The sequence below is a fragment of the Halichoerus grypus genome, chromosome 6 (genome assembly GCF_964656455.1).
Source record: "Halichoerus grypus chromosome 6, mHalGry1.hap1.1, whole genome shotgun sequence".
NCBI classification, from domain to species: Eukaryota; Metazoa; Chordata; class Mammalia; order Carnivora; family Phocidae; genus Halichoerus; species Halichoerus grypus.
In genome coordinates, this window is record NC_135717.1 from 162655009 (window position 1) to 162669757 (window position 14749).

The following is a 14749-nucleotide window of genomic DNA, read 5'->3' on the forward strand; positions in this document are numbered from 1 at the left end:
ATGAATTGGGTTGGTGAGTGTAGAATATTGGTTAAAACCATGGGCCAGACTACCTGTATTTTGGTTCTGGTTCTGCCCCTGGCGTGTTACCTTGGGTGCATTACATATCTGATTGAGTGTCATCACCATCTGTGAAATGAAGGCGGTAGGAGCTCCTCCTTATAACTTCTTTGTGGGGTGGCGGATACAAAGAGCTCTGTCATCGTAGGCTATTACTACCATTATTAGCCACAGTACAGGTCAGGAAACTAAAACTTGAAGACCCTGTGTCTGGGGTCACACAACCAGGAATTTGTCGCCTTGGGGGTGGAGTGGTAAGCAGTGAAAGAAAATTTGTGAAAAAAAAATGAGTCGCATGAGCAGATGCAGCAGGGAGTGCACTGAAATGCAAGACAAGAAGATGGTTGAGGACAGCCTGCAGGGAGCTTAGATATTGTAAACAAGTGTGGTGGAGATGGAGTTTTCCCCAAATGAATTTTTTCCTAATTTGTTTTCCTACAGAGGCATCCCTACAGGTTCCTTTTTTACTGGCAAACATGCAGGATGTGTTCTCCTGGGAAGATAAATGGGGAAACCCTCCTCCCCACTGGCCCCCCAAGTACACATGATGAGTCATGGACTATTTTGGTTCAGGTTTAGGAGGATAACCTGGTGAAATTCCAAGGCTGGCTGGTGGAAAGAGCTTTCTTTTTTGCTTTCCTTATAGAGTTAGTCTTTGTCAACAGAGTTTCTCAGACAGGAAGAGGAAACCAGGTTCCAGTAAAAACAAGTCACTTGAGGAGAGATGGGAAGGAAGTTGTGCGGGTGTTTGGTGCTACTCACTTTGGTTCTGGATGGTCTTTTAGTCCCTTCTCAGTGGCCAAGGAATTTAACCAACATTTTGGAATAAAGCTGAGAAAGACCCTCTGGGCTTCTAGAACCCCACCTTTGATGACTTGGTGGGGGCATCCCATTGTGTCTGAAGCCTCCCATGCTTGCTATTCCTACCAGCTAAGGAATTTTAAACACTTTCTGATGTCTGGGTTCTATATAATGTTTAATTTCTTGAAAGTCTTCTGTGGTTGTTGTCTCTAGGATTCACAACAACCAAGCTGTGGTGGGTGGGACAGAAGGGATTATTCCTGTTTTGCAGATGAGAAAACAGTTTCTAGGAGAACACGTTTCCTGCCTGAGGTAACTTAGCTGGTAAGTGGTAGCGCTGAGGCTGAACTCAAAGCTTCATAAGGAGTCTGTTAAACTGGTGGGAGGGGGGCAGGTGTTTGTAGGAGGGGGAGCTGGTGCAGCCATGGGGAGTGAGGCTGGACTCTGAGGCGTGTGAACACAGGGGCGCAGTTTTCTGTACCTTTGCATCCTGCTGCCTAGCCCTGTGTCAGCCTGTCACAAGAGGCCTCAGATAGTTGTTAAAATGCATTATAAGGAAACCACCAGAAGTCAGGATTGGCTTGGCACTAGGGGAGGGCTGAGCAGGAGTCCTGGCTGGGGAGAGTCCAGGGGACTGACATGGGGGTCTGATGCACTGTACGGCTTTAATGAAAGACTGCCTGAGGCATGCGGGGGTCAACTGTCCTGCGCAACAGGCATACATTATGTCACTCTGCCCTGTTCCAGTCAGAAAGAAAGGGCCTGGGACCCGGAAGCAGAATGAGATGCCTTTGTCTCCATGTTGCCTTGATGTGTTGTCAAACAGCAACCCTTTGGCACCCCTCTTTATCTTTCCTGCCCACCCCATCTACCCTTCCCTCCTGCCTGATACCCCAAGTCCCCCAGGTACAGTCATTTCCCCCCACAAGGTGAGACTCTTTGGATGCAGTTTAAGAAAGACAAATGGGCCCCCTTCATCCTTACTGATGGCAGGGTAGGGACACAAGAAAATTTTGCGGTCAGGTAGCCTTGGGGTCTCCTACACTACGGTCTTCCGCATGCACCCTGGGCCTTATTGTAGCTCCCCCTCCTTTGCCCTCTGCCATGGCCCAAACCACAGGCCCAGGTGTGCAGTTAGATGAGTCATATTTGGCTCCTCAGAGAACACACAGGGAAAACAGTCTGCTCCTGGGATGCTGAGAGAGGGCCCTGAAAGAGCTTATTAGGTGTGGAACCCCAGGCAGCAGTGCCCCAGGGCTGTCAAAGAGGGTGCTTTGTTCTTCTTCCCTTCCACCTGGCTCAGGTGGGCTGTCCTCTGCTCATTCACATGGAGGGATGCCAGCTTCTCAGCTGCTTCTTGTGGCTGCCAGACTTTCACTAAGGGACATCATTGCTGTTTCTGCAAGTGCAAATGGTTTGTTTCTGGGAAGACTCTTTCCAGTTTTGAATAGTTAGCCTGGGAAGAACCGAACTTGGTGAGAGTGTCTGCCAGCTGAGCAAATACCAGTGAATAATAGCAGTAATGGTGATGGTAATAACAATGGTGTGCTTTAACAAACACCTACCATGTGCCAGATACTGTTTTAATTGCGTTGTATGTATTGTTTTGCTTAGTTCTCACAGCAAAATGAGGTAGGTATGATCACAATATTTTAAGATGAAAAAGCTGAGTCTCAGACTTCATAAGCGTGCTCTGGGGACCCCTGACCTCACCTCCTGCCATCATTCTACTTCCTCCTGTTTTGGCTTCACTGACTTCTTCACTGTTCCTCAAATACATCAAGCATTTCCCTGTCTCAATAATTTTGTGCTTTCTGTTCTTTTATTCTGGAATATTCTTTGCCCTGACTTCATGCAAGTCTGCTCACATATCACCTTAGCTGAGAGGCTATCTCTAACTTTGTGTATAAAAGAGCATCCTTTCTTCCCCAACATCCTGGGTTTCTGTCCCTTTCCACTGTTTTGAGCTTCTTCATAGCTCCTGCCACCACCTGGCAGAATGTACAAGTGGACGCTTGGCCAGTGTTTTTCCCTGCATGTCCTCCACATTTAGAACATTACATAGCCCATGATGTACTCAATAAATAGCTGTTGAATGATTATACTGGTGAATGAAATGGCCCAGGCACACCACTCCAGATTATGAAGCCAATCTCACATTACAACTTAAGGCAAATGTTGACATATCAAAGTAGAAACTGATAAAAAAAATCCAGTGGGTTGTTATTAAATACAGCAGCTGAAAATAGTGCAAAGACTTTTTTTAAAAAATAAGAAAAATGTTTTTCTTATGCTCATATACATTATGTACTTATAATTATTGCATGAAAATTTGGAATTTTGGATTTGATCCCAGCAAGAAAGAGTTACTTGTTACTATATGGATGAATGTGTGTATTGAGAACTCCATGTAGAAATTATATGTGCCTTCTCCATGAAGTCTTCTAAGTATCCCAGTAAGAATCAATACCTATGCCAGAAGATGACAGAACACTTTATCCATACCTTTCTAATAAATAATGCAACTAAGCCAAAGTGATTCAAATAAACACTGGATATGAAGTCTAGCAAATACGAATTTAAATCTTTCTTTTGAAATTCCATAGCTAGCTGACTGGATGATCCACATAACCACTCTCAACTTCGTTTCCATGAGGGTGAAATAATGCGGTTAATATTTCATTCATTCAACACATATTTCTTTTTTTTTTTTTTTGGTTCTTTTTTTTATTTATTTGGGTTTTTTTTAGATTTTTTTTATTATGTTATGTTAATCAGCATACATTACATCATTACTTTTTGATGTAGTGTTCCATGATTCATTGTTTGTGTATAACACCCAGTGCTCCATGCAGTACATGCCGTCTTTAATACTCGTTGTCAGGCTAACCCATCCTCCCACCCCCCCTCCTCTCTAGAACCCTCAGTTTGTTTCTCAGAGTCCATCGTCTCTCATGGTTCATCTCCCCCTCCAATTTCCCCCCCTTCATTCTTTCCTTCCTGCTATCTTCTTCTTCTACTTTTTAAAAATATAATGTATTATTTGTTTCAGAGGTACAGGTCTGTGATTCAACAGTCTTACACAATTCACAGCACTCACCATAGCACATACCCTCCCCAATGTCTATCACCCAGCCACCTCATCCCTCCCACCCCCCACCACTCCAGCAACCCTCAGTTTGTTTCTTGAGATTAAGAATTCCTCATATCAGTGAGGTCATATGATACATGTCTGTCTCTGACTTACTTTGCTCAGCATAATACCCACCAGTTCTATCCACGTCATTGCAAATGGCAAGATTTCATTCCTTTTGATGGCTGCATAATATTCCATTGTATATATATATACCACATCTTCTTTATCCATTCATCTGTCAATGGACATCTTGGCTCTTTCCACAGTTTGGCTATTGTGGACATTGCTGCTATAAACATGGGGGTGCACGTGCCCCTTTGGATCACGTTTGTATCTTTGGGGTAAATACCCAGTAGTGCAATTGCTGGATCATATGGTAGCTCTATTTTCAACTTTTTGAGGAACCTCCATACTGTTTTCCAGAGTGGCTGCACCAGCTTGCATTCCCACCAACAGTGTAGGAGGGTTCCCCTTTCTCCACATCCCCGCCAACATCTGTCATTTCCTGGCTTGTTAATTTTAGCCATTCTGACTGGTGTGAGGTGATATCTCATTGAGGTTTTGATTTGGATTTCCCTGATGCCAAGCGATGTTGAGCGCTTTTTCATGTGTCTGTTGGCCATTTGGATGTCTTCTTTGGAAAAATGTCTGTTCATGTCTTCTGCCAATTTCTTGATTGGATCATTTGTTCTTTGGGTGTTGAGTTTCATAAGTTCTTTATAGATTTTGGATACTAGCCCTTTATCTGATATGTCATTTGCAAATATCTTCTCCCATTCTGTCGGTTGTCTTTTGGTTTTGTTGACTGTTTCTTTTACTGTGCAAAAGCTTTTTATCTTGAGGAAGTCCCAATAGTTCATTTTTGCCTTGCTTCCCTTGCCTTTGGCGATGTTTCTAGGAAGAAGTTGCTGCGGCTGAGGTCGAAGAGGTTGCTGCCTGTGTTCTCCTTTAGGATTTTGATGGACTCCTGTCTCACATTTAGGTCTTTCAACCATTTTGAGTCTATTTTTGTGTGTGGTGTAAGGAAATGGTCCAGTTTCATTCTTCTGCATGTGGCTGTCCAATGTTCCCAACACCATTTGTTGAAGAGACTGTCTTTTTTCCATTGGACATTCTTTCCTGCTTTGTCGAAGATGAGTTGACCATAGAGTTGAGGGTCCATTTCTGGGCTCTCTATTCTGTTCCATTGATCTGTGTGTCTGTTTTTGTGCCAGTACCATACTGTCTTGATGATGACAGCTTTGTAATAGAGCTTGAAGTCCGGACTTCAACACATATTTCTTGAGTATTTACTATGTGCAAGGAATTTTCTCTGTGTTTGTGATACATCCTAGAACAAAAGGTACAAAAGATCTCTGAGCTCATGGAGTTTATATTCAAGTGATAATGGGTATGAAAAGGTGTTGCATAGCATCAAATGCCAAGTTGGCGTTAAATATTCTAGCAGATGTTAGCTGCCCTCCTACCATCTACTTTCCCTTTGCCCCGAGTTCCAGAACCTCAATTATGTTTTGGTGTCTACCTCTTCCACATGTTTCTGGGAACACTGACCACAATAATACTTTGGAATAAATCCTCACCGTGGTCCCATGCCCATTTCACCAGTGGTTGGGGTAAAGATGAGAATGTGACTCAGGTCTGAACAATGATGGGAGAGGGGGTTTACAAAGGAGAAAACAGAAGAGATAACCTCATTTTGCCTCTGAAAATTGTCATTTCAGATGTTATATATGGAACTGGCACATAGGAATGAAGTAATTTCCTAAACTGAAGAAGAAGGCAACACTGAAGACACAGAGCAGAGAAATGGAAAAGACCTGGATTCTTGATGATACTGTCAGCCACACACTCACCCAATTCTAAAACCTACCCCATCCTTGGACTTGCTGCTACATTTCTGAATTACTAAAGCCAGTATGAATTAGCATTTTCTGTTATTTGCACCCAAGGATACTCTAATAGATATGAATTACTATTATGATACCATTTCTTCTGCTTATCAGTGAGGTCATTGAGAGTTGGGTCTGTTTCATGTTTATGTTTGTATTTATACTACTTGGTGTATATAGCATCATGTTTAATATACAGTATATTTCAATGAAAATGTATCTACAACCATATATTTATAGCTTTGTGTATATATGACTTTTTAGACTTTTTGCAGGTCGTAGGTTCAGTGTTTTATGCAGTTATATAAGAGAATGATAAATAACAACTTCCAAATGTTTGGATATGGCAGATACAAAATTTTTAAAAGAACCCCAATTTTAAAATCCATGTAGTCTAAGTCCAGATTCTGAGATTCAGTATGTCTGAGGTGGGTTTACTTGAAGCAATGGCCTTCAGTGCAAGTCAACACAAATATCTCTTATAAAACCCTTATGTGTGGCTGAGCCTACAACTCCATTGCATAAGCAAGGAAAGCCCAAGCCCCGATGTTGGCTGTGTGTTCATGCCAGTGAGCTGACAGCCTGAGGTTTAGTGATGTAGAGTTTGCATGTCACGGGCCAATTACTCTGCTTTTGCAGGTGGAGAAACTGAGATGAAAACAGCAGAAAGACAAGTGGTCTACCTCGAGGGAACATAGGATTTATGGGGAGAATTCTCACTGCTCCCCAGAGTGTACTTGCCCCTCCACAGAGAGGGCCCTTCAATTAAATTCTGCTTCATGTTCAACACCTATTCCATGTTAGGCACTGTAAGGGATATAAAGATAAGAAAGATACAATCTTCCCTCAAGAGACTAACCATCTGGTAGAAAATATTGCAAGTAATATAATTCATTCATACATCTTCCTTCCTTCCTTCTTTTCCTTCCTCCCTCCCTCCCTTCCTTCTTTCTTTCCTTCCCTCATTCAAACAACTTCTAGAAATTTGAAATAAAGCATCAAGTAATGCTTGATGGTGGTCTCTGCTTCAATGGAGCTTGTATTCTAAGAGAGAAGACATATATGAGAGAGTATTAACAAGGGGTCTGATCCAAATTGGGGATACTATTACCTCCCCTTTACAGATGAGAAACTGCATGAGGAAGTAAGTAATTTGCTCAAGATCACCAAGTTAGACATGATGGAGCTAGATTTGCTCTCTCTAGGGTTCCTAACCATTCTACTCTGGAGGGAGATATCCTGAGCTCTGGAGCAGACAGTTGGATAAATAAGCCTGGACCCTGGAGGAAGCTTCTGGGCAGGGGCTGTACCATGAACGAGAATGCAGTGAACGCCAGCAGAGAAGTCCACTGTGTTCAAGAGGGACCTTGACTGCATCTCTCTGACAGAAGCATAAATGACTTCCTGCGGAGGTTGCCTTTACCTTTAGAGCCTAAAAGAAATACAGAAGAGTTTCTGCAGTGAGACTGAGATCAAGGGTAAAAAGGGCATTCCAGGCAGAGAAAGGAATGTGAAAAAGAAGTCCATAGAGGCAGAGTGGTTACTTAAGAGGACCCTGCCAGCTCTTTTTTGTGCCTTGCCTATTGCTTCCAGACATCCTCAATAGCACATGGGGCATTTGCAGGCATGTGGGCACACACTGTATTGTAGCTAGTCATTGAATATTCATTAGGGCCCCCATTTCTACAATCCTTGAACAGGAAAGAACCAAATTCAGCATCTGTCCCAACACGGGAGCAGGGTGTCTCAACTGGCCTCATGGTCCTTTCCTAGTCCTAGTTTGAAGAATGGAACTCTGGAAAGGGGACTAGATAAGACACAGGTGGGCAACACTGATCTAAACACAGGGACCTGGGTGCCTGGTTGCCTTAGTTAGTGGAGCATGCAACTCTTGATCTCGGGGTTGTGGGTTTGAGCCCCACATTGGGTATAGAGATTACTTAAAAATAAAATCTTTAAAAAAAAATAAACACAGGGACAGAACTTACATGCTATCCTCCGAAGTCAGGAAACCCTCAGCCCACTGTGATCTCTGGCTAACACATTCCCAGACTTTTAGAGCTGAAAGGGACCCAGAGATCATGCAGCCCCAAAATCCCATTTTACCACCTATGATTTAAGGCTCAACATGAAGAGGTCACCCCAAAGACATTCAGCTCTTTACTCAGGAATCTTATTCTCTTCCCCAGCCTCCTCTTTCCTTCTTCCAACTCAACAGCTCCAGTAAATTTCTCTACCCTCAGGCACATACTCCGATTTATTATCTCACTGTACAGCTTTGTACTGTACAACTATCCTCCCTGCCCTACCTCACACCTTTGGTTTTGGTATGTTTGTTTTGCCGTGTTTTACTTTGTTTTGACCATTTAGGGAGCATCACTGTGGCCAAGAAGACCCTGCTAATTGATTTACATGCATTATCTTTTTCAATCCTACAATTGTCCTGTAAATTATAGATATTCTTATGCCCTACTTACAGATGCAAAAACAGAGACCCTGAGAGATTAAAGTGCTTTTCTCCAGCTCACATAGTGGGTATATATTTGAGCCAGGATTTCAACCCTTTTCTACCTGACTCAAAGCCTGTGCAGCTACAATGTCTCTACCCACCGCTTCTCCTTCATGGAAGCTGGATTTCTTTCAGGCTAGAAGCATTGAGTGGCTGGCAGTCTATAGTCTCCTTGAGACATGGGTGTCCCTATACACAAGTAACAGGTTCCTCTTTCATAAGTGTGCTTCTTGGCTTTTTGGTAAGTGTATTTCTCCCATGTGCCACCTATTTTAACAACAGCTGGTGTTTTCAGGCAAGATTGAAATAGAAATTCAAGCTGTTTTGTTATGGCTTCTCTTCTTCACCTAGGCAAATACTATGATTTTTTTAGTATTATTTTTTGTTGATTTCTTATCTAAAAAAGTTATCTAATCTCAGAACTTTGGAGGAGGGGAAAAGCTTGGCTACCTTGACTGTCAATTTTGGATAACCACTCAATTTCCATAGTTTATATAGAGCCCTTTGGGAAAGATAGAATCAATTTTATCTGGTGCCCAAAAGGATATGATGCCACATCTCATTGTTTTCTATGTCCTTCTGGTGGAGTGTCAGCAATGGCTCTTATTCTGGATCCATTTAGCCTGGCCTGGAACTAGAGAACATTATCTCCCTTCCCAGAATGCTCTTGGAAGAGCCTACATATCAAATTACCATACATCACCCAGGAATGCCAGGACTCTTGCCACTTACTGTGAATTTACAGTTCTTCGTCCTCTTCCAAACTCCTAGCATTTCTTTTGATGTGAAAAAGCAATTTAAAAATGTACCATATCTAATATAACACATGGACATATTCACCACACACATTCTTTTAATTAAAAGAATCGGTACACTGCCTTTTGCTGACAGTTAACACCAATGCTTTAATGCCATTTTCTATTATTGATTTATGAGGTGCATACTCAAAGCAAATTAGGGAATAAATCATTGATGACATTGATTTGCTTACCAGCTCTCTAATAAATGTGTATAATTAATTGTGGGTGTGCTACCTGCCCCTGCTCGTTGAGACCTTCCCACAGTTTTGGCCTCTTCTCTCTGTTACACTGCTGGGCTTAATGGAGAAAGATTGGTGGTATATCTGAAGGTGTAGTGTGGTGAGAGCTTAAGCCATCAATATATCTGAGACCCTGAGGTGGAAAAGGAATTTTCACACACTTCTTGTGAAGAGACGAGTGGGGAGGGAGTTTCTGCTTGTGTGAGGCAGCTCATTATTTCAAAGGATTTGCATGGGTAATACCTCTGGCACCAGTTATTTCTCAATCAGGATGGCCATAGAATCAAATGGTTTTTACTTTCATGGTCATGCTGGGAAAGGGCCTTGGTCTGCAGGTGTCAGTAAGAGGAACAAGTGGTCATGCTTTTGTTTCATTGGTCAAAGAATCTGCTCTTAAAAAAGCAATGTTTATGTTTTGTTTTTTTTTGAATGCAGGAGCGGAGCTCAGTACCCTTTAGGGGGCGGGGTCTTCAGTGGCAGTAGGGTGCGGTGGGAAGTGTACTTCCTTTAGAGCCAGCTTGGTTCAAATTCCAGCAATGTCACTTTCACACTTCGGTATACCTTTGGCAAGTTATTTAACTTCTTGGTCTCTGTTTCCTTGTCTACAAGGAAGGAAATAATAATTGTAGCTACCTCTCAGGGTTGCTGTAAGGATTAAATGAGATAATTTGTGTGAAGTGTTTAGACCAGAGCCTGGCACATAGTTGGCATTACATGGTCACCATTATTATTTATTATTCTGGAATCCATGGATGGGCTTTTGTGTGTCTGTAAATCTGAAGATCTGTGCAGACTTTGTGTGTGTATACATGTTTCTGGGGAGTGGGTCCATGATATTCATCAGAGTCTCAGAGGGATCCCAAACTTCCCAAGAGTTGAAGATTTCTGCCCAAGGGGATCTCCTTCCTATTTTTGGAGCATTCCTAACTTGGGCTCTCCTTCTTGTTTTGAACATGCTATTCCACCTGCATGGAATATACTGACCCAAATCCTCTCCCTCCTTTCCAGTAATAATAATAATAATACTAACAATGATAGTAATAGCCTAATGTTTACAAAGCTTCTACTATGTGGCAGGTCTCAACTTACATAAAAAACTAATTTTTCTCTGAGCCTCATTTTCACATCTTTAGGGCTGCTGTGAAAATTAAATGAGAAAATGTGGGCAGAGGAGCTGATACTCTATTGGTATACGGGATATAATCAATATATCCTCTTCATTTTCCTGTTATGCATATATATATATATATTTTTTGCAATCCTCAATGGATAAGAAGCATTAGGAGAATAAGCCTTTCTTGTTTTAAAACATTAAGTTCTTGGATTGTTTGTTACTGGAACATGATGTAGCCCATTCTGACAGATACATTACTATATCCCTCAGTGCCCAGGATAATCAGGCATGTAATTAAATATTCAATAATTATATGTTGACCAACTCAGTGAGGGAAAGAAGAAAAGAAGGGTGGGAAGAGGAGAGGAGGAAAAAAGCTGGAGAGAGTTAGGACGAAGTTAACTAAAGTGACTTGTAATGGGTCATCTTCTCTAGAGATCGCCTAAACAATATTTTTCCATCAAAAAAATAAAGATTTTCTAAAGCCTCCAAAAGACTGAGATATAATTATAAAGAGAGAGCACATTTTAGGTTTGTGATGGGATCCAGGAGTCTTGGGGCATTCTGCTCTTTTTTTGGGTGGTCATCAGGTTAATCACTGTGGTATTTCCAATCCTCCTTGGCGCCTATGGTCTCCTGAGAAGGATGAGACCAGAAGGTTTAGACCAGAGCCTGGCACATAGTTGGCATTACATGGTCACCATTATTATTTATTATTCTGGAATCCATGGATGGGCTTTTGTGTGTCTGTAAATCTAAAGATCTGTAGGATGATCTGCAGGAAGATTCTATTGCATGTAGGCCTTTGATCCAGTATTACATTCCTGATCTTTCACAGAAATACCCTCTTCCCTACCAGCCCTGTGTTGACCACATCCCAGTTCTCATTGGAGTGTGGCTCATACCTCTGTGTGTCTGGCTCCAAAGGCTCTCAGTCATGATGTACACTGGGTCTCAGCATATTCCTGGCTGCATGGCCACACAGAATAAAGAATAAGACCAATTAAAAACAGATGCCTTGCACAACCACCAGGACCTCTCTCTATTTTAATCTCCTGAAGCGCTGTTTCTCAGAGCTCAGGAAGACTCTGGCTGGGGACATAGCCATGTGAAGGACTGATGAATTGTTGGCATTCTTTTGTTCTGAGGAGAATAAACTAGTTTCAGTTAAAATAAGAACCAGATTGCCCAAAAAAATGCCTAAGTCTTGGGACTTGCCAGTTAAAAACAACTTCTAGAGTGTTTGAATGAGAAATTTTCCCAAGGATAGCTTTGGTGAAGGTGGAGAGGCTGCCAGACACTGCATCATTAACTAAATACCCCAGAAAATGGCTCTATGTTTTATTGCTATGTGTGTTAAACTATGGAGAACAAGAAATTGGAAAGCCCAGTCGTATTTAAAGAATGGAGAACAAAATGCTCCAGCTGTTCTGTTTGGGGAAGGATAATTCATAAACAGAGAAACAGGCAACACATTTTTGGATACAACTCAACAACTAGTTGGAGGCCATCATGGTGGCAGAACTCTTTTGGCCACCAAGCACCACTCCCCACCTTCTCCCCTTAGATGTGTCTGAAGACATGTCTTAATTCGATCCTAGAGGAAGTCATGGAGCATGTGTCAGACTGTCAAATTACCTTGGTCCTTCTGGTGAGTGTTTCTTACTTATAGGGGCCTTGCAGAGTGATGTACAATCTAACGTAATACCAGGGCAACTGCTGTTGCTCCTAAGTTTGGGTTTAAAAGAGAAAAAGGAAGAAAGAAAGTGGCAAAATGTGCCTCCCACTGTCTCCTGTTAGAATCATATTAGAACTTCCATTCAAGTCTGGAAAAATTCATCTGATGACATCTGCTTGACCTCCTGGGAAATAGAGGAGGGGTGGGGCTTGCCAACAAGATAACTTCCTTCTTCCTTCACTTCCTGCAGCCTCCCGCTCTAGCAGCGCCCATGGCTGCCTTCCAGCTGGGCCTGGATCCTCTGCTATCATGGACCCCACCCTGCACGTTCATGTCTGCATCTGGAGGCCTGCGGCCTCTGGCTATTGGCCTACTAGAGCAAGGCAGACTTTCTCAGCCCAGCAAAGGCGTTGGCTCTGGAGACAAGAAGTTAGAGAGGGCTCAAGAAGCCAATGGGTAAGGAATTCCAAGGTCTTTGTGGAGCTCCCAGTGAAAAATATAGGTCAATACTTATTTTTCTAAAAGAATTCCTCCTTCAGGAATTTTGGACTCTGTTACTCCCTTTGAGCAAAAAACATGAATAAGATAAAGTCCATTTCATTCAATTGTTTGTAGATTAATTGCTACCATTCAACTGTTTTTGAGCTACAAAACTGGCATTTTCATATGGTTCTACCTACTACATTATTTCAACATTGTTCTGGGTACTGTGGATAAAAGGAATAGTAAGAAAAGTTCCTTCAGGGGACATAGCATCCAATAAGGGAGATGGGCATTTAAGTGGATGTCACAGAACATTGTGAATAGTCTAATTGTAGAGGGTGTGGCAAATCCTGCTTGACCAGAATGGAAGATTGCCAGAATCAGTTCTTAGTTATTGCATACACATGAGCTTCTTTGTTTAAGACTAGTTACTCTCTAACAGCTCTTAGCATGGGGAGAAGGAGGTGTGTAGCATTCTTTTTTAACTCAACTTTTATTTTTGAATAATTTTGGGTTTATAGAGAAGATGCAGAGATAGTACAGAGAGTTCCCATATGCCCATCACCCAGTTTCCCCTAATATCTTACAGTTCCATGGTAATTTGTTAAAACTAAGAAATTAGCATTGGCACATTACTATTAACCATACTCTAGACTTAATTTAATTTCATGTTTCTCCACAGCTGTCCTTTTTCTATCCACATTGCATTTAAATGGGGTGGTTTTAAAATGTGTTTGCAAATTTTTTAACTTCCCTCCCATGGAAAGTGGGGTCTATGTTCCCTGAAAACTGGACAGTCTTTGGAAACTGTTTTGGCTTATGTACAGTGGAAGTGACAATGCATGATTTCCAAATGTAGGTCATAAGTGATGCTTCCTCTCGAAGACTCCAGTCTTCATGTAAGCAGATCAACTGCTCTGAGCCGCCATGTTGGGAAGCTCAAGGTAGCCCATATAGAGAGACCACACAGAGAGTCCTTGAGACAACATGGGGAGAGATACCCAGTCACACTCCAGCCTCCTAACCCCCAGCTTCTCCACACTGTTTCAGCTTTAACCACTGTCAGACTGCAACTGAGTGAGCCAGAGCTTGCCAGCCAAGTATTTCCTGAATTCCTAACTCAGAGATGCTGTGAGAGGTATTACAATGATTGCTGTTTTAAGCTACTCTGTGTTGGGCTATGTTAAGCTACTCTGAATATCATTTTGTAGCACTAGATTAATGGACTAAGATGGTTCTACCAGCAGGTCTTAAATGAGGTATGAGACTCATTCACACATAATAACCTCCCAGACATTCCACTGTTTCATTTTTCACACATTCACTGAGCACCTACTATGTGCCAGGTACTATACTCGATGCTAGGAAATTAGGTGACTGAGATAGTTTCTGACCTTGAAGAAAGAAAAGCAGATGGTTAAACCAATGGCCACAGTATGATATGTTAAGGCAGTGTCATGAGATGAGAGAAAATGGACAAATTTCCCAGGAGATGTGCTGAAATACCCTTTGCATGGGCCAGGATTTGAAAGATGAATCATAGTTCCCATTGGGGAAGCGGATGAGAGTGCACGGTGAGTTTGGAGAACCCAGAAGAGCTCTGTGTAGCTGGGAATACAGGGTTTATTTACGTAAGTGTGTGTGTGTGGGGCGGTGGGGGGGGGGGGTTGGGGTGGAGTCAGGCATGGAATAGGAAGTAAAAGTGAAAAAAAACTGAACAGGGAGACTAAGGTCAAGTTTCCAGAGTGGAATCTGAGGTGGGAAGTGGAATGTCATATCTTTTAGCCTGGATCTGATTCTTCTAGAAACTTCTCAAGACAATGATATTTATTTATTTATTTTAAAAAGATTTATTTACTTATTTTAGAGAGAGAGAGTGCACGAGTGGGAGGAGGGGCAGAGGGAGAGAATCTTCAAGCAGACTCCACACTCAGTGCAGAGCCCGATGCGGGGCTTGATGCCACAACCCTGAGATCATGACCTGAGCTGAAATCAAGAGCTGGCCGCTTAACTGACTGAGCCACCCAGGTGTCTCAAGAA